Here is a 26,496-nt window from a genome sequence, read left to right on the forward strand (position 1 = left end):
TTATGCCAGTAGAGCCCGCCCAGCAGGTTGATTTGTGTGAGCATCCCTCCGATGTTTCTGTAATGGTCTTTTCCCATCTTTATTACAGGACAGCAGGCTGTACACATATCTCTGACATTGGGAGGAAGCAAAGTAATAGATAAGAGGATCAAGGCAACAACTGATGCTGCTCATACACACAGACAGGATGTAGGTAGCATACAGCCTCGGATTAGATTTCTTATGGAAATGAAGATAATGAATTAAGAAAATGACATTTGTTGGCCCAAAGCAGAGGACAAACACACAGAGCACAGTGACCGTCAGAAATAAAGCCCGAGATTTCTTACGTGTGTTTCCTAGTTTGGAGGCGCTCAGGTTACGAATGATTCCTATATAGCAGACAACAGTGATGATTAATGGAAAGAAGAAGAAAACAGAGATAATAGTGAGGAAATAGTAAATATAAAAGCTCTGCAGATCATTACGGTCCAGCACATCGTGACAAGTCGTGATACCTAACGTGGCAATGTTCTGCGTTTGTTCTCTTATGAGCAGTGGTACTGTGCTGGCTATGGATATTACCCAGATGCAGAAGCAGACCAGCCAAGCCCGGCTCATGGTACGCCAGGAGAGAGACTGCAATGGATAGACCACGGCCAGGAACTTGTCCACACTGATGGTGGTCATGAGCAGGATGGAGCAGTACATGTTGCAGTAAAACGCTGCGATGTAGAAGCGACACATCCCATCTCCAATCACCCAGTTATTCCCGGAGAATCGGTAAGTGATGGAGAAGGGCAGCAGGGCAACAAAGAGCACATCAGCGACTGCCAGGTTCAGCATGTAGACCACCGCTGGCTTCCTGACCTTCATCTTCCAGAACATGATGATGGCCAGAACATTCAGAGGCAGGGCCACGATGAACACCACGGTGGACACGGATGGTACCAATACAGTCAGCAATTGGCCAGTAAGAATGAACTTGGCCTTTTCTCCAATTTCAAATTGTTTTCTTCCATATTTGGTATTCTGACTTGATGATACATTCAGGCCATGGTCATTTTCACCACTATCAGATGTTTCATTACCTAAGCCTTAGAGGGGAAATAAATTAAAACATATTAGATTTGTCTGCTATAAGCGAACTACTGACACAATAGATATTATGTGGTGGTCTATGTGCGGAAAGAGAGCAAATTATGTTACTTCATAAGTGATAAAAAATGATACAGTAATAGGGAAAAACTTGTATGTCTACGACTCATTACACATAGAGACACATTGTACACCACAAACACCATTCACCTGTGTCTGGGGTACATCTTGATTAAATCATTTAACTGTTCCTTTAACTATATTACTCTCAGTCTGCGGCTACCTGCTGCCTTCAATCTCCTCCACACATCAGGACAACAACATTTTTACTCCTGATTTTTCTATATGGATTAAGATAAATACTGTGTCATTAGGCTTATAAAATGCTCTTAAAAAAGAAATGTAAATAATGAAAAACACAATTGGAGTCCCATCGGAACCCAGTTTGTATATTATATTGGAGTTTGTATATTCTCCCCGTACTTGCGTGGGTTTCCACCGGGTACTCCAGTTTCCTCCCACAATCCAAAAATATACTGGTAGGTTAATTGGCTCCCAACAAAAATTAACCCTAGAATGTCTGTGTGTGCATGTACATGTGGTAGGGAACATAGATTGTAAGCTCCACTGGGGCAGGGACTGATGTGAATGTTCAACTATACTCTGTAAAGCGCTGCGGGATATGTGTGCGCTATATAAGAAACTGTTAATAAATAAAAAATAATAATATTATAAGTGCATATCGTTGTTCTCATTGTTCTTTACAGATTCTGACGCTTGTCAAATTTCGAAAAAGGTCCCACAGACTACAGTCAGAAGATGAAATTCTTCAGAGGTTGGGTGACTGATGTTAGTGACCCTGAAGATGTCTTGAACAAATCTGACAACAAATTTATTACACAAGGAGATGTGTCAGAATCGGAAGACAATCTTGAAGTGAATTCTGAAGAACGTGACACTGGAACCGATACAACCCAAATGGCAGATATCAATTCCTATTGGAGTTAGGCAAGAAAATGACAAAACCCAACATTGTTCGGAGGGCAAGCAACTCAAATGGTCTCCAGCTTCCAGTTGTTGAAGCTATAGAATCTATGGGAGTAAGATGTTGTGCGCTAAAAGCACGTGATCGGGGACAATAGCAGGTCCGATAGAGAGGAACATGCTCATATTGTCCCAGAAGCATCAACCGGAAAGTCAACACAGTCTTCTCTGAATGTAAATGTTTTATATGTGAGAAACACAGGAAAACAATCACCACTGTGACACTATAGTGATGGCAACACCAGGGGCGGATTGGGGACTAAAAGTGGCCCTGGAAAATATCTGGAAGTGGCCTCATGTGGGCGGCAGCAAATCATTAACGGGCAGAGCCAGCAGAACAGTAGGCGGAGCAACATCCAGCAGCGCTGGGCCTTATATTAGGATTTTGTTCCAACCAGCCAGATCTGACAATCGATCTGTAGATGTATGGCCACCTTAAGGCTGCAGGTGGGTGGTGAATGGTTGGGCTGTGGGGGGGGGGGGGTATAGTGACAGTAAGGCTACATGGGTGAGGGGTGTATAGCTACAGTTAGCGTAGGTACCTTGCTCTGGTGCCCTCAGAAGAAAAATCCCCTCTATGTGTAGCAAGAAAGACACAGGTGGCACGATAAACCTCAAACGTGAGCTTTAATGTGTGAACAATGTTTCGGGGCACAGTGCCCCTTCTACAGAAGAAGGGGCACTGGGCCCCAAAACGTCAATCACACATTATAGTCCACATTTGTGTGTAGATAGATAGATAGATATCTATATCCAGTACTATTTTTCTGGAAAAATCGGTCCAGGAACTCCAGGTCTGGGGGTGGATCAATGAAAAAAAGTCACAGGTGACTTTAAAATAAAACTTAGAGAAAAGTACATTTTCAGTTCCTGATGATGTCATATTTAATTAGAGGTTCAGGAACTGAGTTCCTGCTGAAAAATAACACTGTCTATATCTATATCTATCTACCTATCGATACTAAAACAACACTGGCACACACAATCTACCAATGCAGCTGCTGGGGTGCAGATGTCAATCTGGAATCCAGGGGGTACAGTAAAATATAATAAAGTATCCAACTAAGAGCACTCACCAGTCTTCAAATCTTTGCAACATTGAAAAAGGTTTAATACATCACCAATTTACTCAGAGCACATTTGTCGACGTCCTATAAATATGAACAGATTGTCTTTGGGCTCTTCAGAGCTAGTATCATCTAAATAGCCAGTTAATTGTAATGTCATATATATAGGCGATATTAATGATATTGTAATATCATATGTACTAAGTAACAACTATTTATAAGTACAATTAAATTCATGGGAAAGTCCTATTATAGTTGCTTTTTGTAGTAACTCTTGAGTATTATGGTCTGAAGACTATCTGATTTACTGTAGTGAACAGCTGGCAGTGACCGTTGGTTCCACGATACTTAATTTGAACACATGCAGCCTTAAAACTCGTACTTCCGGCTTGATTTCCGAAACTACATTGGTCTGAAGACTACTTGACTTGCTGTAGTGTGCCGCTGGCAATGACCGTGCGCTCCACGCTATCTATGTGGAACGCATGCAGCCTTAAGACCCACACTTCTGGCTTGAACTCCAAAGTTACGCCAAAGGACAACGATGTTAATGACAGCAGGATGCGTGCCATGTCTTAATGGCGTGACACGCAAGATACTGCGCTATCCGGACATCCTGCCTGACTTCCGGTGGCGCATTCCATAGCAGTGGAACACACGCCAGTGGTCTATGGTGCGATATACATGAGAGGAGTCTCTTTACCCTTAGAAAAGCTTAGTAATTATTAAGCGTTATTTTTACAAGCTCTTTGATACTTTATGCCCACACTGAGATACACCAAAAGTGGGTTATATAGACTTCCAGTCCTAATTAGTGACTTATGGACACTACCAGACACCATGGTAATTAAGGTGCTCAGTTGATATATTTGACAGATCTTCTGATACTGTGATCCCTCTGAAAGCTTCGTCTTGACAAAAGAAAAAGCCCTAGTAATGGCGGAACTCGTCAGTGATCCGTATAGTGAGGACGCCATTCAGCTGTGACCACGGAATACATTATTGTCGCTCCATTTGTGCATCAGTGTATCGCCAACCGGGACTTAGGTGCTTTCTCGGAAAAACGCTGCTCCACTGCCATATAGACATCTTCCGCTTACAAACAGCGAGTATTGGTCATCAGGAGGAAGCTCATGTACGCCTGCCATAATGTCTAATTATCTGTGGAAGTGGGAGCACTTGCTGTGAATCCCTGACAGGCATGGACACGATTCCCACGGTCCACACAAGGACAACCACTGGCCCAATACGGTGATGTCGGAACCATCAGGTCCCAAGGGTAAGAGGGGAGTGGTGTGGTGGGTACCCCTACTCTGTCCTCTGGTTGGCAGCTCACACCAGAGAGTAGTCACTGACTGTCAGCCTAATTCACGGAGAAGCACAGTTGAAATAAGACTCCATTACAAATATTATTTGGGATATTATATTTTCTATTGTGGAGCATCTATACCTTCTCTTTACTTTTCACAAAGGACTCCTCAATAAGTGGTATCATTAGTTGCAGCTTATGGGATTGCTACAGCTCACTTTTTATTCGATGCATCGAGATTGAAGGAAAATAAATTCCCTTTATATGCCTTTTTAGTGTATACATAATTTTTATTATCTAAATTAAACATAGAAACATAGAAACATAGAATTTGACGGGCAGATAAGAACCACTTGGCCCATCTAGTCTGCCCCTTTTTTTAAACATGTTACCTCAAACCATATTTGATCCCTATTTTTTTGTAAGGATATCAATATGCTTATCCCAAGCATGTTTAAATTGTACTACTGTATTTGCGTCTACCACCTCTGTTGGGAGGCTATTCCACTTATCTACTACTCTTTCTGTGAAAAAATTCTTCCTCGCATTTCCCCTGAATCTTCCTCCCTCTAGTTTCAGTGCATGTCCTCGTGTTCTGTTGCTCCTCTTCCTGTGAAGAATGTCTCCCACCTGTACCTTGTTAAAGCCCTTGATATATTTGAAAGTTTCTATCATGTCCCCCCTTTCCCTTCTCTGCTCTAAAGTATACATATTAAGATCTTTTAGTCTTTCCTGGTACGTTTTGTGATGTAGGCCATGCACCATTTTAGTTGCTCTTCTTTGTACAGTCTCTAATGTATTTATATCCTTCTGGAGATATGGCCTCCAGAACTGAACACAATACTCTAGGTGAGGTCGTACCAATGACCTATACAGTGGCATTATTACTTCTTTCTTTCTACTGCTGATACCTCTCCCTATGCAACCAAGCATCTGACTTGCCTTCTTCATTGCTTTGTTACATTGCCTACCTGCTTTTAAGTCCCCTGAAATGGTGACACCTAGATCCCTCTCTTCCTCAGTAGTTTCCATTATAGTGCCATTTATACTATATTGAGTCTTTGGATTTCTGAGACCCAAGTGCATGATTTTGCATTTTTTGGCATTAAACTGTAGTTGCCATTCTCTTGACCATTTCTCTAATCTGCCTAGATCCTCAATCATTTGTTTTACCCCTCCTGGTGTGTCTACCCTGTTGCATACCTTTGTGTCATCTGCAAAAAGGCACATTTTACCCTCAATTCCATTAGCAATATCACCAATAAAGATATTAAAAAGCACCGGTCCAAGTACAGATCCCTGGGGTACTCCACTTGTAACCTTTCCCTCCTTTGACTGTACTCCATTTACTACAACTCTCTGTTTTCTGTCCTGCAACCACGCTCTTATCCATTCAACTATCTTAGAATCCAATCCCAAGCTTTCAAGTTTATTTAACAGTCTGCGATGTGGGACAGTGTCAAAAGCTTTACTAAAGTCTAGATAAGCTACATCTACAGCCCCACCTTGATCTATTACTTTAGTCACCCAGTCAAAAAAGTCAATAAGATTTGTTTGACATGATCTTCCCCCAGTAAACCCATGCTGTTTTGGATCCTGTAAATTGCTGGTTTTGAGATATTCTACAACTCTTTGTTTTAAGAGTGTTTCCATCAATTTCCCTACTACTGATGTAAGGCTCACTGGTCGATAGTTGCTTACCTCTTCCTTGCTTCCACTTTTGTGCAGTGGGACTACATTCGCTGTTTTCCAGTCCTCTGGGATTACTCCAGTAGCTAGTGACTGGTTGAATAATTCTGTTTTTGGTTTTACCAGCTCCCCTTTAAGCTCTTTTAGTATCCTTGGATGTATCCCATCTGGCCCCATTGATTTATCCACTTTCAGTTTTGAGAGTTCTGTGAGGACTTTCTCCTCTGTAAATGTACTTGTCTCTCCCTCAGTTTTCTGACTATACTTGCAACTTAACTGTGGCCCCTTCCCCTCTCTTTCAGCAGTGAATACTGAGCAGAAATAATTATTAATATTATCTGCTATTACATTGTCCCCCTCAAGAAAACTTCCACTCTCTGTCTTCAGTCTAATTATTCCACTTTTTGTTTTTCTCCTTTCACTTATATACCTAAAAAAAGTTTTCCCCCCTTTACCCACTGACTGGGCCATTTTCTCTTCAGCCTGTGCTTTTGCACATCTGATTACCTTCTTAGCCTCCTTCTGTCTAACAAGATACACCTCTTTGTCCTCATTCTTCTGCGTCTGCTTAAATTTCTTAAAGGACAACTTTTTTGCTTTCACAATACTTGCTACTTCTTTTGCAAACCACAATGGCTTTCTTTTTCTTGTGTTTTTCCTAACTCTTTTGACACAAAGTTCTGTTGCTTTTAGAATTGCACTTTTTAATTTTTCCCACTTATCCTGCACTCCTTCCACGTTCTTCCACTCTGCCAAAGAATCCCTTACAGAGTTTCCCATCTCTACAAAATCAGCCTTCCTAAAATCTAACACCTTTGTTTTTGTGTGCGATGAGTCAGTCTCTGTCTTTATTTTGAACCATACTGCTTGATGGTCACTGGATCCCAGATTTAGTTGTAATTAGTTGCTGCTTCTGATCCACCTCGCAGTAAGTCAACTATTTATTATTATTTACAACCATACAGTAATATATGTGGCCACTAGATTATAAAACTGTTATGTTTGTCTATTTAGTTGATGTATTCAATATTTTTGTATTTTATTGTGTGTTTATTTGTGTATGGGGTATCCCTGTATTGTACATAACAGTGTGTATGGGGTATCCCTGTATTGTATATAACAGTGTGTATGGGGTATCCCTGTATTGTATATAACAGTGTGTACGGGGTTACATAGTTACATAGTAGGTAAGGCTGGAAAAAAGACTTGCGTCCATCTAGTTCAACCTGGTTCATCCATTGCTGATTTGGTAGGTTCTGGTATTTTACAGACAATTTATATTTCTTATTTGTACCCATGGATGTTTTTCTCCAGTAAATGTTTGTCTAACTTTGCCTTGAACGCATTTAATGAGCCAGCCGTTACCACCTCTCTGGGAAGAGAGTTCCAGAGTTTGACTGTTCTGACCGTAAAGAAATTCTTTCTACTAGCTGAATGAAATCTTTTTTCTTCTAATCTATACTCATGCCCTCGCGTCCTAGATTCCTTTCTAGTAGAAAAGAGGGTGCGTGACAGTTCCTTATATTGGCCCTTGATATACTTGTACATGTTGAGCATGTCCCCCCTTAAACGTCTCTTTTCTAATGTAAATAGTCCCAAATTGCTTAATCTCTCCCCGTAGCTTAAATTCTCCATTCCCCTAATAAGCTTTGTTGCTCGCCTTTGGTCTTTTTCTAATTCTATGATGTCCTTTTTATAGTGTGGGGCCCAGAACTGTACTCCGTACTCTAGGTGAGGTCTCACCAATGCTTTATATAGTGGCATAATTACCCTCGAGTCCCTAGTTTCCATTCCCCTCTTAATACATGCCAGAATTTTGTTGGCCTTTTTTGTAGCTACATAACAATGGGCACTACATCCTAGTTTGCTGTCTATTTGGACTCCTAGATCCTTTTCAAGTATGGAATTACCCAGTTCCTCTCCACTAAGGTTGTAACTTGCAAACTGGTTGTGTCTCCCAAGGTGCATAACCTCACATTTATCTACATTGAACCTCATCTTCCATTTTTTTGCCCACTCATCTAGAATTGCAAGATCATTTTGAAGCATGGTGACATCTTCTGATGATTTGATGACTTTGCTAAGTTTTGTATCGTCCGCAAAGATGGATACATAGCTGAGTAACCCTATCCCAATATCCCATATTAATAAAAATGTTAAACAAAATGGGCCCCAAAACCGAACCCTGGGGCACTCCACTTAGTACCGGTATCATATCTGATACGGCACCATTCACAACCACTCTTTGTTCTCTATTACATAGCCAATTCCCTACCCATCTGCATATATTTTCACCCAATCCTAGGTTCTCCATTTTATTAATCAATCTCTTATGTGGGACAGTATCAAATGCTTTAGCGAAATCTAGGAAAATCACATCTACAGCATTTCCATTATCGAGGTTTTTGCTAACCTCTTCATAGAACCCTAGTAGATTAGTTTGGCATGAACGATTTTTCACGAACCCATGTTGGTTAGCACTGAGTAGACTGTGATGATCTAAACATTTCTGGATACCATCCCTTAAAAATCCTTCAAATAGTTTACCCACAATTGATGTTAAACTAACGGGTCTGTAATTAGCGGGATCTTCCTTTTTTCCTTTTTTGAATATTGGCACTACCTCTGCTATTCTCCAATCTTTTGATACTATACCTGACGATAGTGACTTGCTAAAGATATAATGTAGGAAGGTAGCTAGTTCATCCCTTAATTCCATTAATACCCTCGGATGAATCCCATCTGGCCCTGGTGATTTATTTGTTTTGAGTTTGCTTAGCCTCAGTATTATTTCCTTCGGCGTGAAATCCACAATGAGATCTGGCTTATTTGTCCCGTTTGTGGTAAATGTTCGTTCCACAGTCTGCTCTCCCTTAGTAAATACTGATGAGAAGAACTCATTTAACAGTTTTGCTTTTCCCTTGTCCTCGGTAACAATTTTTCCACTAGTATCAGTTAGTGGGCCTATGTTTTCCTTAATTAAACGTTTACCATTTATGTATTTAAAAAACTTCTTTGGGTTGGTTTTGCTTTCAGTGGCTATGCACTCTTCATATAATATTTTAGCTGCTTTGATTACCCCTTTACAAGTTTTGTTTGATTCTTTGTATTTTGCGAACGCCTCCTCATTCAATTTATTTTTATAGAATTTAAAGGCTCTGGTTTTATTGTTGATAGCTGACCTTACTTCTTTGTCCAACCATGGTGGCTTTTTTTTGTTGAATTTACCTTTAGTTACTTTAGGAATGTATTCAAAAGTTAGTGAATCAAGCACCTTTTTTAGAGTATCCCACATTTCCTCTGCATTTTTTCCCTCCATAACCGTTTCCCACCCAATTCCTGTTAGGGCTTCCCTGAATAATTCAAAGTTCGCTTTTCTAAAGTTTAGTATTTTTGCAAATCCTTTCTGATGTAATTTACTGAAGTTGATTTCCAGTGAAACAATATTGTGATCACTGTTCCCTAATTGTTCAATTACTTTTGTGTTTGAAACTAAGTCTGTGTTATTTGTTAAAACTAAGTCCAAGAGTGCCTCATCACGAGTTGGAGTTTCCACCGTTTGTGTAATAAACTGGTCTTTAAGTAAGCACTGGTCTTTAAGTAAGTAACAGGGTATCCCTGTATTGTATATAACAGTGTGTATGGGGTATTACTGTATTGTATATAACATTGTGTATGGGGTATCCCTGTATTGTATATAACATTGTGTATGGGGTATCCCTGTATTGTATATAACATTGTGTATGGGGTATCACTGTATTGTATATAACAGTGTGTATGAGGTATCACTGTATTGTATATAACATTGTGTATGGGGTATCACTGTATTGTATATAACATTGTGTATGGGGTATCCCTGTATTGTATATAACAGTGTGTATGGGGTATCCCTGTATTGTATATAACAGTGTGTATGTGCTATCCCTGTATTGTATATAACAGTGTGTATGGGGTATCCCTGTATTGTATATAACAGTGTGTATGGGGTATCCCTGTAGTGTATATAACATTGTGTATGGGGTATCCCTGTATTGTATATAACATTGTGTATGGGGTATCCCTGTATTGTATATAACATTGTGTATGGGGTATCCCTGTATTGTATATAACAGTGTGTATGGGGTATCCCTGTATTGTATATAACATTGTGTATGGGTTATCCCTGTATTGTATATAACATTTTGTATGGGGTATCACTGTATTGTATATAACATTGTGTATGGGGTATCCCTGTATTGTATATAACAGTGTGTATGGGGTATCCCTGTATTGTATATAACATTGTGTATGGGGTATCCCTGTATTGTATATAACAGTGTGTATGGGGTATCCCTGTATTGTATATAACATTGTGTATGGGGTATCCCTGTATTGTGTATAACATTGTGTATGTAGAATCCCTGTATTGGAATTGTATCATTGTCATCTATCCTTACCTGTCATCACAATATAGCTCGGTCTCCCGGGACTGTGTGCAACAACATGTTGCTCAGAAGAAATTGAATAAGTCCTATTGTCCGTTGGCCAGTCTCTGTCACCTGTAATATACAAATAATACATTAAACAAATCATCCTTTAATAAAAGCACAGTGGGGCCCATTTATGAATGAGTGACTCAGTGTGATTAATAAAACTGAATGCATAAGCAAGTGGAGCTCCAACCAATCATCTTTCAACAGTTATTTTTCAAACACATGGCAGTTAGGGGCTGGACACATGACAGTTAGGTAAAACAAAAACGTAGACTTTCGCCTGCGCTAGGAATAGCAGCAGCTCTCATTTGGTCCTCTCTGTTAGTGGAGGACAGAGACGATAGGTATAAAAGAAGTATAGAGTGCGCTCGGTGATATCCACCACCTTTTACATGCAATTTGTATGGCAGACCAAACATTTAAAATGTCAAAATAATTTTTATTTCTCAGACAAAGGTTTCATGGTTCAGTTCATCCCGAATAGAGTACATGGCAGTTAGGGGCTGAACACATGACAGTTGATAGCTGATTATTTGTAGCACCATTTCTCATATAAAATTTGTTTAATCATTCACAACATGTTTTATTTTGTTACACACAGAACCCAATAATACAGATACTTCCCTACACTAGCTTGACCCGAAGGATCGGTCCCCTTGTCCAGTAGATAATCCATACTATACTTTCAAGCTCCTCTGGCAAAGATCACGTCCTCTTCGGTCCCTGTAGGCATCCACATAATTGGCGGAAAAACCCCAAGCAAGTACCCGAAGCTCAAACAAACAGTGAGAAGCGCTGATGTAATGTTCTCAATTGGCGCTTGTTATCCCCAAAGTGCGCTATATAGCCCCCATTCTGCTCCACTGGAGATTTCTGTTCTCCCTGAGCTCGCCTTAGGACACCTGCCTTACAGTTTGACAAGTGTACTGCCCCAGGCTTGTTCAGTCAGTCTCCAGGACAGTGCCAGATTGAGCCTTCGGGGGGCCCGGGGCACTTTAGACCGGGGGGCCACCTTGCACTTGTCATTACTGGCCGCAAACTGCATGGGGGAATATTACACTGTCAAAACACAGAGTAAAGGCAGTATAAACTTGGTCAATGGGTAACTTCAGGGGATATATATATATATATATATATATATATATATATATATATATATATATACATATACACATACATACATACATACATACATATATATATATATATATATATATATATATACATACATACATACATACATATATATATATATATATATATATATATATATATATATATATATATATATAAATATATATCAGGGTATTGCCCGGCACAGCCTCCTTCTTGATTTGCTTGCTGGATGCCCGCACTAGGTGTAAGTACAGAATCCCAGTGAGAGCGCGGCACTCCAAATAAATCATATGGCGGTGGGTAGAAGATAAGCACTTTTAATATGCAATGTTTCGATGCTACGCAGGCATCGTCATCAGGCTATATATAGCCGGATGACAATGCCTGCGTAGCATCGAAACGTTGCATATTAAAAGTGCTTATCTTCTACCCACCACCATAGGATTTATTTAGAGTGCCGCGCTCTCACTGGGATTCTATATATATATATATATATATATATATATATATATTTATACAGCAAATGGTGCCCCGGCTCAACTGGTTCCCCCGTAGGGATACAGTGCTCTGGTGCCCTCCCAAACGGACAAGTCCATACACACACAGCAATAACTGGGCATCACTCAGAGTCTTGTAATCAAAGAAAAACGTGTATTGAGTACACAGTGATACATCTACGTTTCGGGGACGTGCTCGACGAAGGGGAGCACGTCCCCGAAACGTAGATGTATCACTGTGTACTCAATACACATTTTCTTTGATTACAAGACTCTGAGTGACGCCCAGTTATTGCTGTATATATATATATATATATATATATATATATATGTATATATATGAAGGAGGTTTACCACCAGTTGGAAGACAAGGAGATATATGAAAGGCTTCCTAGGGATCCCACGTCCAAATACAAAAAGGAGTTGGACTTGATACTGTCGACAGCAGTGTCAGCAGGGGACATTTCAAAATCCATACAGGAGGCACTCACAACGCTGTACCCATTGGTTCCCCTCCTATATACGATCCCCAAGATCCATAAAGATGCCTTAAAACCCCCGGGTCGGCAGATCATCTCGGCACGGGGGTCCCTGTTTGAACCAGTGTCTATATTCCTGGACTCTATATTACAACCTGTGGTACAGGCAAGGGACACCTATCTCAAAGATACTAATTCATTACTCCTCAAATTAAAAGCATTAGAAAATCTCCCTCCTTCTAGTCTCTTATGTACTATCGATGTCAGGAGTCTTTACACCTGCATACCCCATGAGGGGGGGTTGGCAGCTGTGGAGACTCTTATCACCAATAATGTTTTGTATAATGGTCCACCGACCAAGCTATTCATGACGTTACTAACAATGACCTTGAAATGTAACTATTTCTTGTTTAATAATGATTTTTTTCCTGCAGCTACAGGGGTGTGCGATGGGGTCCTCAGTGGCCCCATCGTATGCCAACTGCTTCATGTTCCTAGTTGAGCAAGAGTTATTTTTCTCCAGACCTAGTGTAAGTGGTGAATATGGTGGTCTATATACACGTTATATAGACAATTTATTAGTCATATGGACGGGCCCCAAAATAGAGCTGGAGACCCTTATCAATGACCACAATGCCACACCCTCTCCGGTAAAGTTCACCTTCGAGATCAGCAGCAACAACATCCACTACTTGGATGTCAACATCACTTTAACCAATGGCATGATCAAAACGTCCCTATTTGTTAAAACCACAGACCGCAATAATCTACTACTGGCCAGCAGTAGTCACCCCACCCCCCTAAAAGCAGGACTCCCGTTCTCTCAGATGTTACGGGCTTGCAGAATTACGAGTGACCCAGCAGAGCTCCAATGTGCTCTCACAGACATGATTTTGAAATTTTCACAACGTGGTTATTCTATGCAGTCTCTGTTGGAAGCTAAGAGTAAAGTGTTAAAAATCCCCAGAGAAAAGTTATTTGTGCCCAAAGATAGATCTGCCCAACAAGAGAAATTTGTATGGGTGAACAAGTATCATCAGGGCAGCAGCTAGATTAACAAATCTGCTAAAAAGTATTGGCCCATCATCAGTGGGGACCACACTTTAAAATCCCTTAGCAACCACCGGCTCATGAATGCCTATACTAGAGGTAAGAACCTTAAATCTTACCTAGTCAAAAATGATGTAGCCCCTCTGCTTGTGAACCCCTTCAAGAGCCCCCTCGTTTTTGAGCGCCCATCCTGGTTGCTTTAAATGCACAGGGTGTACTACTTGTAACTACATGGTGGCAGGCGACAAATTTTATCATCTATTCTCAGGTAAATAGTATTCCATCAGACAAAGAGTCTCCTGCCATACTAAATACGTAGTATACCTTATCCGCTGCCCGTGCGGTCGATGCTATGTCGGCAAGACCGAATGTGCATTCAAGGAGCGAGCTGCTGGGCATCGCTCCACCATCAAAGCGGCCATAGCAACAGGACGCAGCGAACACCCTGTAGCTCGGCATTTTGCCGAGGCTAGGCATCCCCTAGCAACCCTACGTTATAGGATCATTGAACACATTTTGCCCAATATCCGTGGACGCAATAGGGGGTTAAAACTTTTATAAGCCGAGAGTAGATGGATCTTCAGGTTGGACACACAGGCACCCAGAGGGTTAAATGAATACCTTGGGTTGTCCTGCTTCCTGAAATAGATTCTGGCACTGTGAATGTCTGTCATGAAAGGTCCCTGTAATTATACATGCAGTTTATCTAATAGTGTACTGTGTCAATGTTTTTCATGTGTCGATTACCATGCTGATATTTTTCTTGCTGAATGTAAACACTTTGAACCTTGTAAATGTTATGTATCTTTGTCATTCACTTGTACATATTCACTGATAGGTGCCCTCCCAGCCCTCCCCCAAAGTGGGCGGATGACGTCATCGCGGACGCACGCTGGCCGGCGGCGGGAGAGGACCGGGACGGACTGTAAGGTATATAGGTAAGATATTTTCTATGTTTGTTTGTGAAGCACCCTGACGAAAAAGCAAGTAAAGTGCTTTGAAACGTTGGTTTAAAAGACCTTTGTGGGACTGATTATTCCTGGTTGAGTGCCGCCGTCCGAACCATATATACAGCTTGAGGATCCCTATTTGCTTTGGAAGGCACCGCAGCATGTTTATACCACTAGTTGGTTGTGGAGTGGAGTCGAGTGCCGCACAACACTAATTTTATATATATATATATATATATATATATATATATATATATATATATATATATATATATATATATATATATGTGGCGGGATACCGGCACTCCGTGTTTCAAAAATATCAACTGCCCGGGTGCTGCACTCAGATAAATAGATAGATACGGCAATAGTGGACGATCCTGGGAATTTCATCAATAATTGGACACAAACGCAGATTACTCCAACGTTTCGGATTTTACTCCGTTGTCAAGGATATCCTTGACAATGGAGTAAAATCCGAAACGTTGGAGTAATCTGCGTTTGTGTCCAATAATTGATGAAATTCCCAGGAGTGCCACTATTGCCGTATCTATATCTATATATATCTATATATATATATATATATATATATATATATATATATATATATATATATATATATATATACACATATACACATATACATACATACATACATACATACATACCACATGAAAAGCCTGTGTTTTTTCCTCTGCACCTTACTTTGTAGGAGACCTCACAGTCTCAGTGTGCTGCCTCTGATTAAAAACCCTCCCTTGACTAGGCTGCTGCTGCTGTTCTCCATGGGCCTGAGAAGCATGTAATGAGCTCCACCAATCAGAGCTCAGCACAAACGTCTCAGCCTCTGCCCTCTGGTGCAAAGTGTCATGGGACTTAGTCAACTCCCAGTAATGCACTGCACACTTGGTTCCCAATGCTCAGCACCATTAATCATTGTCACATTGGCAGATAGGTGAAGCTTCAGCACTACCCCTCTCCCATGCACAAAACCTTTATTTTTTATTTTTTGAAAAATACATGCCAACCACAGGGGGCCCCTAGCTAGAAGGGGGCCCAGGGGCACTGACCCCTAGTGCCCCCATTATAATCCGGCCCTGCTCCAGGAGCAGAGGAGGAGCAGCTTGACACCAGACAGAAAGACTAAGGCCCCTTGTCTATATACACCCTGGGACTATATTCCGGATTTTCTATCAGGTTGTAGACTTTGCTTTACATCTGCCCAAACCAAAGTCTGGAAGTTCTTGCATTATCCTCATTTTTTTTTTTATTATTTTATTTATGTGTCACCCTGTATGTGGAGAAATTGTATTAAAAGTCTGTTGTTTTGAACCTACGGTGTGTGGCTACAAAGATACGTTTATGAGAACGTCCATCTATATCTCTGAATAAATTGGGGTACGCATTGTTTATTCTGTACCTTCAGACCTAGAAAAGATACCTTTACGTGAGGGGAACACATCCTGCCATTGTGAGTTGGGGTACGATCTCACCAAAAGATACATTGATAAGTTTTATTCACCAACATTTGAAGTGAGTTGGATATGCATCACTTGCTTTGAAAGTGGATCTGGTGGAAGGGCAACCAAACACTATTTCCTCTGAAAAATAAGCTTTTGTAGGGCGTACTTCACCATATGTGTTCTATGTATTATTTTCTTTTTGCATGGACATAATAAACGTGAAAAAAAAAACGTGCATGAGGATACATCACTATTCCCTTGTGGAATGATTGGAAGTATTTCACACCAAAAACGAAAGTAACGTTGCATGTTGTATAGCGCCAGTGCGCCTCCATTTGTTAGTTTTTGTAGAGTGTTGGTGTCTTTGAGGAGAGGTGTCTCCTTTACATTTGTTGAGACTCTGTCAGCACTGGGGTTTCTTGTGTTCCCGACTGTCACGGACTGTCACGGACCCACCGGTCGCCTGCTCCGATACATCAATCTGAGCAGCTCCGGCCGTGACGGGGGTTCACTTTGGACACTCGGGTCCCCTCTTTGAGGTATACTGCCACCAGCCAAAACCTGATTTTAGGGCTTGAAACTGTGCAAGGGGTGGCTTGGCTCGCACCTGACCACACAATACAATATAAACTAAGGTAACGCTGACCACTCTTCTGAGGCTAATGAGTCTTAAGAACACAGAACCAGGACTGAGAATATGTATTATTTATTCCTAGAAATACTACAGAGCTTTAAAAAAATGGTTACAAGATATTACAATGATTTTAAAAGTACACACAAGATTAAATGCAATTTCCGAAATAAAAAGGGATAAAAAGAAATGACAGAACAGTATCTTACACGTAAGTACAAATCCTGACGTGGGGGTCTCCACAAGAAATCTCTGGTCACTTTCAGCCTGTTTGCTGCACCCCCAAGTAGTGACACTGACTATAGGGAGAAGGGTCTTAGTTATACCTTGAAGACTCCCTCATCCCTCCCACCCTTGGGATTTGACTTTTTCCATGCTGATCACTTTTTTCCTGGATAAATGAAGAATTGGTCCACTGCTGTGAAGTAGAGTTTACACATTCCTCAAGTGATAAGAGGTAATTTAGTGGAGGGGCAGAGAACCTTTGGCCTTTTGGCTGGATACTATTACTCTTCCCCCCCAATGTGGTTTATGAGGGTTTTCCGATCTTATCTTACATCCTAACTTCAGAGGATTTCTACAGATGTCAAACAGAGGGAATACAGGCCTCAAACTCAAACCAGGGTCACCTACAGTTTAGCAAAGAAAGACACGTGGTGCAGATGCACACTCCATATTATTAATCAAAATCAATTAATAATAGAGGTTCTTGGTATATTCATTGGCCAAGAAATATTTGCCCACCAACCAGCTTTACGGTAACCTCATTTCTGGTGGGTCCCTAATTCTAAGAATCTGGGGCGCGGAACCCCAAAAAGGCCAGCATAAGCCAGTCACCCCCAGGCAGCACACAAGTGAAAAACTAAGCTATAAATGTGTGTTAATAAGAAAGAAGCAGGAGCTAGAGGTTAAAAAGTTTAGTGCTAGGAAGTATGATATTAGTGAAAATAAATAGTGCTAAATAAATGTTAGGGTGTGCCACCCGAAAGTAACCCGGTTACACCAACCCAAGGGGAGCCACGCCCCAAATCCATCTCCAAGACTAGCAATTAGTGTAAATTTTTAGGTCTTACCTTCATTGTGCCCTCAGTTTGCAGTCTGTGGCTACCAGGGACCAAACTGGTGAACTAACGTTCAGATCAGGTGGGCGGGGTGCTACTCTAAGTTGAAGGAGTCCCAACCTTCAGGTGTACAGGTGTACACAATGTTAGCTTATGGGGGGGGGATCTTAGAATGCACACCCGATTTACATGAGGTGCTATCATGCTGGGAATTGTAGTTCTGCAAAGAAAGACATGTGGTGCAGATGCACACTCCATATTATTAATCAAAATCAATTAATAATAGAGGTTCTTGGTATATTCATTGGCCAAGAAATATTTGCCCACCAACCAGCTTCACGGTAATCTCATTTCTGGTGGGTCCCTAATACTAAGAATCTGGGGCGCGGAACCCCAAAAAGGCCAGCATAAGCCAGTCACCCCAGGGCAGTACACAAGTGAAAAACTAAGCTATAAATGTGTGTTAATAAGAAAGAATATTTCTTTGGCAAATATTTCTTGGCCAATGAATATACCAAGAACCTCTATTATTAATTGATTTTTTTTTCTATATAATAAGTTGAAGAGTCTGTGTGCGTGTGTGTGTGTGCGTGTCCGTCGCATTGCGGACACACCGTGGCACTCAGAGACACCAAATTCAGCAACAAGATACCTCTGGACCCGGTGGTGTGCACCTCGAAGCCGTTTTTGGGAAATTTCACTTAGAAATTTAAAAAACACCAAGTTGTAATTTTCCTTCATTGATGTTCTGGGGAAAAGATCGATGATCTGGGAAACCGTTTGTGAAGGAACAACCCCACACCTGATTTCATTGCTGTCATTGAGTATGAATGACACATTCTAACATTATGGTGTAGGCTTTAAACAATTAGGAAATAATTGAGGATATACATAGACCACACAACACACACACACATACACATTGTACACGCACACACACACACACACACACACACAGTACACCACATACGCACACATAGCACACAACACACACATTTATATGTAGAGCACCTCACACACTTACACATTGGACAGATACACAAACACAACACACCACATGCAGTACAATACAAATCCATACACACTACAACACACACCCAAAAACAGTACAACAAACACACAGAACACACACACTTAAACATTGCCAGGATACGCAAAGCACACTACACACACATATATACGTAACACACATCACAAACTTACACATTCGGCAGATACACACAACACTCACAGTACAACACACACCCACATTCACTACAACACACACCCAAAAACAGTACAATACACAAAACACACACTTAAACATTGCACAGATACACACAGCACACTACACAAACACAGATTTATACATAGCACACCTTACGCACTTACACATAGGGCAGATACACACATAACATACCTCTAACAGCACAACACACACCCACATTCACCACACACACCCAAAAAACAGTACGACACACACAAAACACACACTTAAACATTGCACAGATACACAAAGACACAACACACACATACTGTATATACGTAGCAAACCTCACACACTTACGCATTGGACAGATACATACAATACAACACACACAACCACATACACTACAACACACACACAAAAACAGTACAACACACACAAACACACAGAAAACGTAAAAAATAATTTGCCCTTTATTTAACAGTCTGTACCGGCAAATAAAAACTGTACCTAATGTACCGTTTCTACTTTGTTCCCCATATCCGTCTCTCCAGTCCTCCAGCCTGTCACTGCGCTCCCCAGCTCCCCGGCCAGTTGCACTGAGAAATCTTTGTCCTGGCTAATGCACCCATTGATCAATACAAAGTGGGTACACTGCACTCACCCTGTTAGTCAGTTGGATATCAGGCACTGCTCTGCCTTAAGGGTTTCCCAGACTCTTTTGGTTCATAGATAATGTTTGGTCGATGGGCATGAGCGCTGCATGCATTTGTTTGAATGTTATGAGTGTAAGAAGTTGAAGAATAAGACGTGAAAAAAATATGTGTACATAGAAGTACAGTACAATCAAGAAATGAAAGTAGGATTAAAAAATAAATTCTGATTCAAACTGATAATTGTTTGGATGGCGGTGGGTTGCGAAACAAATCTATAGGTGGAGGGGGTATGGATATTGTGGGCATAATTGGTGTTTGGTACACCTACAGGGGGTCCCAAGTTGATGAGAAATTATCACTACAGTGTCACCGTAGGGGGATTTCCAATTGGGGTTCAGGTGGTCTTTTAGGGACCCCTTTACAATCCCGTTGGTCTCTTCTTCTGGAGCCTACGGTCTCCCTCATTGATTGACTATCATTAAGGGAGACTGTAAGCTTAAGGTGGAGAGACCTACAGGATTGTAAAGGGTCCCTAAAAGACCACCTGGATCCCAATTGGGAATCCCCCTATGGTGACACTGTGACCGTGACACTGTAGTGAAAATCCCATCAATTGAGGGTCCCCTGTAGGTGTAACAAACACCAATTATGCCCACAATATCCATACCCTCACCTATAGATTTGTTTCACAACCCACCCCCTCCAAACAATTATCAGTTTGAATCAGAACTTATTTTTTAATCCTACTTTCATTTCTTGATTGTACTTCTATGTACACTTACATTTTTTTCACGATTTATTGAGTAAATTGTACACTTTGTAACATGGCAATTCTTTTTCTCAGTCTTATTCTTCAACTTCTTAAACTCCAAACCTTATCAATGCATCCATTGATGATTGTGATGACTGGATCAGTGGATTGGCCCGGCGGGTGTAGGGAAGAATTTGGCCCATTGCACCCATTCACAGTGGTGCATTACAGTGGTGCGGATAGTGTGCGTCGCGTCATGACATCATGTAGCCAGGCCCGCGGACCGGCTCCCACACTAAGGGGCTGCCCCACTGTTTGGTAGAGATGCCCGGTGCATGTGCTTTACAGATCCCCAGACCTCAGAGACTGCTGCAGGTTCAGTGAGGGGAGTGGCAGTGGCAGGGAGCAGTGAATTTTTAATTAATTATGGCGGGGTAAGTAACGCCCACAACGGACCCCACACACTCAGCGCCTGTAATTACACACCCTAGAAACTGTACCATTGAAAGTATAGAAATTGAGGTGTGGACATGTCCCTTTCTGATTTTGTACCGATTTCTGACCCTCAGATGTTGGAGGATATGTCATACAGTAGGTGCTAAATCTCAGGAGTGGATGTGGAATTCATCAACACATACAAGTTTTAAACTCAGGAGCGTTTTGTTTCAAACAACAACACCACACCTGATTTCATTGCCATCATTGAGCTTCAATGCAAACACATTATGGTGGAATCTATAACAAATTATAATCTTTGGTCTTTGTCACAGCATACAGTAGGATGACATTTTTCAGCAATTTTGGAAATAAAGAAACCCCAAGGTTTTCCCGGGCAACGCCGGGCGGGTCAGCTAGTGATTAATAATATGGAGTGTGCATCTGCACCACATGTCTTTCTTTGCAGAACTACAAGTCCCAGCATGCTAGCACCTCATGTAAATCGGGTGTGCATTCTAAGATCCCCCCCATAAGCTAACATTGTGTACACCTGTACACCTGAAGGTTGGGCCTCCTTCAACTTAGAGTAGCACCCCGCCCACCTGATCTGAACATTAGTTCACCAAGTTGGTCCCTGGTAGCCACAGACTGCAAAATGAGGGCACAATGAAGGTAAGACCTAAAAATTGACACTAATTGCTAGTCTTGGAGATGGATTTGGGGCGCGGCTCCCCTTGGGTTGGTGTAACCGGGTTACTTTCGGGGTGGCACACCCTAACATTTATTTAGCACTATTTATTTTCACTAATATTATACTTCCTAGCACTACACTTTTTAACCTCTAGCTCCTGCTTCTTTCTTATTAACACACATTTATAGCTTAGTTTTTTACTTGTGTGCTGCCCTGGGGTGACTGGCTTATGCTGGCCTTTTTGGAGTTCCGCGCCCCAGATTCTTAGTATTAAGGACCCACCAGAAATGAGGTTACCGTGAAGCTGGTTGGTGGGCAAATATTTCTTGGCCAATGAATATACCAAGAACCTCTATTATTAATTGATTTTGATTAATCACATGTCTTTCTTTGCAGAACTACAAGTCCCAGCATGATAGCACCTCATGTAAATCGGGTGTGCATTCTAAGATCCCCCCCCCCCCATCACCTACAGTTTACCCACATAATAAAAGACATGTCCTGATTGAAATACTCACAGGAGACATAACTTTACAACAATATCAGACATACATTGATCGAACAGATAATCATAACAGGAGGCATACGTTAATTTGATCGATCACCTGATCTGATCGTGTCACAACTCTCCTTTTAAAATGGCGCACAGAGGCGGTGACCCACGTCACCGTCTCATCAGTGCGCTATTAACTACATCACCTGGAGGGGTAGCAGTGGTCTCTGTGCTGAGACAGACTGCCACTGAGTCTGCTGGATTTGTACAAACACTTCCTTATACTTGACGTCTGTCATGGCACCACCTGACGCCATTGCCATGGCTAGGGTGGGCAGTGGGCATATTCCCTGCCCCTCTCCCAGGAGAGGGCAAAATAAAAGCACACAGGTGTCCTCAAACCCATAGTCTGTGAGCACACTGATATAGTGGGAGCTGTGTCCCCCTTTTCCATCCTGGCTGGCATTGACACAGCCCGCCACAGCTGTGCGTCGAACTCCTGGGCATGGACTCTCCCCTGCAGCTGGCAGTTTGGCTTGACTCACTGAGATCCATACCAGACCATTCCGCCACACCCCAAACGGCCATCCCCCTGTGGTGTAGACATTCCAGAACCTCTGCTTAGCTTCAGAAGCCATAAGGTGACCTTGGGCCAATGCTAGCAGGGATTGTAATGTTCCTTGGAACAACATAAGGTAACCTATAATTAGGATGGACATAATTTCAGCCATGGGCCTAATCTTGTCACCCTTGTCCCCTGGGACTCGTAACTCAGCACGTTTAACTATACCACAGGTGTGGGGCATTTTCCCAGCACTATATACAGACTTAAACATGTCTTCCAAGCACCTCTCCTGAGCTTACTGACCCCCCCTCCCGTTCACTGGGGGGAAGGTCCACTCACTCAACACCTCACACCTCATCCTTTTGTGAGGAGATTCGCTCTCTGTGTCTGTGTGTGTGAATTGTGAAGGGGGGGGGACGTTTCTACAAGGGGGAATACCAGCAGGTCATTGTCCCCTGTCTTGGGAACATCCAAGCTCAGCCTTTTCGAGGTTAATGGAGCTGAGTTTACCTGTGCTTCGCGTGCCCTCCCACCCTTCTGGTTACACACAGCAGCTTCCCTACTAGCCACTGGCTCTATTCCTGAAACAACCCTCTCACTGTACCCATGGGTATCTTTCCCACTTCCCAGGTATGGGGCAGCCGCAGTGGGAGTTGGCTCACCTGGTACGTTCAGGGCAGCCTGTGCAGGGTTGGTTCTCAGTTCTGCGTGGAAAGCCAAGCTTCCCATGGCAGTCCAGGACACCTTCCTGAGCCTGACCTTCCCTCCCAGACCTGCAGGTTCTGTGGCTGGGGTGGTGCCACTGAGGTTCTCAGGAGAGGCATCCGTTATCCAGTGATGCTGGAAAAATGCACTCTCTGGAGGATTGGAGGGAACCCCTGCTGTATTCCTGTATCTGTGTTTGTGTGGCTACAGTAAGGAGGGGGGTTTGGTGGGAAAGCTGCAGTAAGGGACACTCTCTCCCTATCTGACAGGTCTACAGTGCACACAGGACCCACCGGGTCACTTATTATACCTGGTACCACATTTCCCACAGTAGCGCAAGACATCACATTATCAACAGTAACATCAATATCATAACCTGGGGAGACATCCTGCAATACCTGCAAATTAGCCTGTGCATCTTCCACAACACATGGGGCCCATCCTGCTGGCTTACAATTGCACCGTGGCAAAACCTCTATATCTGGATCCCATTGTCTCTGAGCAGGAATGAGGTTATCTGAGCATGTTGTCACCATTAACTTATTGGCAGGTACATGCTCTGCCTGCAACCAACTCAGATCTGTCCCATTTGTGCAGTTAGCTTCCCATGGCCCCATGTCACAACCAGACATCACTGGAAGAACAGGGTTAACTTCTAGCACAGCAACATGAATGACATCACCAGCAGCACTCCTACCACTGGTGAGTGAGGGTGTCTCATTCCCAACTAGATTAGGGCATTCATTTAACCCCACAAACTGGCAAGGATTACCCACTATACCTGTCTCTAACTCACCCTCCACCTCCACCGAAGGTACGGCACTATCACAGATCATCCCAGGGGCTTCACACAAAATAACAACATTGCAATGTTCAGCATGGTTACATACTACCTGAGATGCAACATATGGTTCAGAAGGGTTAGCGACAGTGGGGACAACATTGACAGATAGGTGTGGAGTTAATAAAAGTTCCACATCAGTAGTCCCACACATACTTGTGTGCATACCGTCAGAAAGTCCCATTCCTATTTCTGACATAATCTCTTCCCTGCATACTTTCACTTTGCAGTCAGCCTCTTCCGGCAACATGCTGCTCACATCTTCCAGCAGTTTAAACTGGGCCTTGTGATGTGATGTCTCATGAGCAGGTTCCGTGACTGCTGTAGTAGGCAGAGACACCTTGCCCTGGTGGGGCACCCCTGGTGAGAGCAAGCTGCTGACATCCTCAGCTTCTGCTTCTCCCAGCAGTTTAGACTGGGACTTTGCTTCCAGAGCTGGTAACAGCAGCTGTTCTAGGCGATGCCACTCCGCACCTACCCGGCGGCACTGATCTCTCCAAAATGGGGTATCCAGCTTTCTCCAAGCATCGACCTCCTGCTGCGCGAATTTGTAACATTCTCCCAGTTCTCTCAGCAGCACCCAAGGAGATGCAGATGGACCCCAGAAACGAAATGCTGCATGATAGTGGCTAAAGGCATTGCACTCATCGTCCCTGGCCTGGGTGAGCTGCGTGATCATATCCCCACGAGTATGGTTGTGGCAGGAGATACCTTGCAGCTGGCATTTTTCTGTTAGTTCCTCTGTGCTCATTAGGGTAAACATATCATCATCCTCCACTGGGTCAATATACCCACTGGACTCCTCTGGTGCCGTAGGGGATTGGTACTCCGCAACCTCCGTGATTGCCACACATCCTACAGTCTCCTTGGTACTAGCAGAGATGTCAGCTCTCTGAGCATCGGCTGTAGTATCCAGAGCCAGCTCATTACTCACAACCAAGCTGACACTCAATTGGCTTCCTCTGTCTGCTTCCAAGACAGGGAACTGTGCATGACGCGGTCCAGTGAAATTCGCGTCAGCGGTCATTTGGGACCTCTGTCCCTTGTTAGGCTCCCCATGATTGATAACAGAGTCCACACCATGATCCAACACATTATTTACTTCCGCAGACAGTAAAAGTTCAGTACGAAGCCCATCTCCTGCTAACTCAGTAGCCACGGCAGATAAAGTCTCACGTAAAGGTTCGCCATCATGATGCCCTGTATCATCCTCCACTGGTTCACCAACAGCGATCAGCCCTCCGAGCCTCACCAGTTCCAACTGATACTCACGCTCTGCCTGACGCTCTGCAGCCTCACGTACGGCTTTCCACTCAGCAACCTCAGCCTCTCGTCTGGCTTTGCGCTCCGTAGCCTCTCTGTCCACATTCTTCATTTGCCTGATAGCAGCTAGAAGGTTGCTCTGCAGTGTAGACTTGCTGGGTCTAGCAGAAGTGTTTGACCCTGGCGCGAATTGTTTGTAAGGTCCAGTGCTGACTGAGCCCCTGGGGTAGGATTGTCCATGGACTGGTTTCCTCCAGCAGCTAGAGTCCAATCGGCATCCACTAGTGCCTGAATCAAACGTTTTCTACTCTGGCCAGACCAAGGGATATTCCTCTGAAAACACATGACCACCAGGTCATCTCTCCTCATCTGCTGGTAATCAGCCATCCTGAGTCTCACACTTGTCAAATAAAATGATAGGAAAGAAAAACAAGAGAAGGGAGGGAACAGAAATTGCATCCACTGTGTGACTTTTAAAACTATAGTAAAGCTCTGAGTTCTGATTCTGGTGATGTGGGTATTTCTCACAAAATTCTACCCACACTCACTTAAGTTCTTAAAGAGAAAAATGAATTCTCCACCCCACCGCTTGCCGCCAAATGTCACGGACCCACTGGTCGCCTGCTCAGATACGTCAATCTGAGCAGCTCCGGCCGTGACTGGGGTTCACTTTGGACTCTCGGGTCCTTTACTTGAGGTTCACTGCCATCAGCCAAAACCTGATTTTAGCGCTTGAAACTGCGCAAGGGGCGGCTTGGCTCGCACCTGACCGCACAATACAATATACAAATGGTAACACGCTGGAGCATTCTCTTCTGAGGCTAATGAGTCTTAAGACCACAGAACCAGGACTGAGAATATGTATTATTTATTCCTAGAAATACTATAGAGCTTTAGAAAATAGTTACAAAATATTACAATGATTTTAAAAGTACACACAAGATTAAATGCAATTTCAGAAATAAAATAAAAGGGAAAAATGACAGAACCGCATCTTACACT

At 42.6% G+C, this 26,496-nt stretch overlaps 1 pseudogene; it reads right to left on the reverse strand.

Annotated features, from left to right (window-relative positions):
• On the reverse strand, positions 1-25,606 carry LOC146063300 (proteinase-activated receptor 1 pseudogene; annotated as a pseudogene).
• Positions 25,607-26,496: the final 890 nt, after the last annotated feature.

This window comes from Crinia signifera, chromosome 1 (assembly GCF_055691185.1).
Source record: "Crinia signifera chromosome 1, ASM5569118v1, whole genome shotgun sequence".
NCBI lineage: Eukaryota > Metazoa > Chordata > Amphibia > Anura > Myobatrachidae > Crinia > Crinia signifera.